Here is a 995-nt window from a genome sequence, read left to right as displayed (position 1 = left end):
TTATGGTGCTCAGTGTTTGCAGCATTTTCTGCTTTAATTTCAGGTTTCAGGCATCCGCAGTATCTTTCATTTCTCTGTTTTAGAGATACCTTCTCTCCCATTCAATACATCCACAGAGTAAACCGAGCGAATGGGTTATAACAACACGAAAAATAGGTGTTAAGAATTATATTGATGAAAAAAGAGACCCATTGCCGTGTCATTGCTTATCCGCAATGCCGTGACTCGGATTCGAACCGAGGTTGCTGCGGCCACAACGCAGAGTACTAACCACTATACGATCACGGCGTGCTACATGGGCGCTGGATACATACGGCTGAAAATTACTACCAAGTGAAACAAAATGTCCAACTAAGTTAGTAGCGATACAGATGACAGCAAATGACTACAGATGCTGGTCATCTGAAACAAAAACAAAAAGTGCTGAAAATACTCAACAGGTCTGACAGCATCTGTGGAGAGAGAAGCAAAGTTAACGTTTCAGGTCTGTGACTTTCATCAGAACTGGCAAAGGTTAGAAAAGAATTAGGTTTTAAGCAAGTGAAGGTGAAGGGGGTGGAGGAGAGAACAAAGGGGAAGGTGTTTGATAGGGCAGAGGGAGATTAAATAACAAAGCTGTCCCGGGACGAAGGCAAAGTGTGTGTTAATACTTGTGGAGAAAGACAAAGCATTAGTTCCAGAGAGACTATTCATAGTGGAATAATGAGCAGCTCTGACTACATGAAGACGCCCTCTGGTCTGCCCGAAACTTGATGGTCTTCCAGCGCAAAAAGTTGTCCACAACCGAATGTTGCAGACTGGCACATTCCAAGGTCCAGGACTACGTGCTGAGGGACGCACTAAATCTTGGGGCAGCCACGGCAAAGGCTCAATGGGGAAAGACCACTGTGTAGGGTCCCCCCATCAAGCTGAACTGAGGGGCTGGATCCATGGGAAACCCCTCGAACTGTATTGGGAAATTTTTCATTTACTGTAAAATGTAAAAATGTATATGG

The 995-nt window shown here is 44.5% G+C and overlaps 1 non-coding gene across 1 annotated transcript; it reads right to left on the bottom strand.

Moving 5' to 3' along the window:
- Window positions 1-216: 216 nt before the first annotated feature.
- trnah-gug (transfer RNA histidin (anticodon GUG)) lies at window positions 217-288 on the bottom strand. Its single transcript has one exon. It is a non-coding gene; the product is annotated as a tRNA-His (tRNA).
- Between the last annotated feature and the right edge of the window lie 707 nt (window positions 289-995).

This window comes from Heterodontus francisci, chromosome 30 (assembly GCF_036365525.1).
Source record: "Heterodontus francisci isolate sHetFra1 chromosome 30, sHetFra1.hap1, whole genome shotgun sequence".
NCBI classification, from domain to species: Eukaryota; Metazoa; Chordata; class Chondrichthyes; order Heterodontiformes; family Heterodontidae; genus Heterodontus; species Heterodontus francisci.
This window is presented reverse-complemented; position numbering and strand designations above follow the sequence as displayed.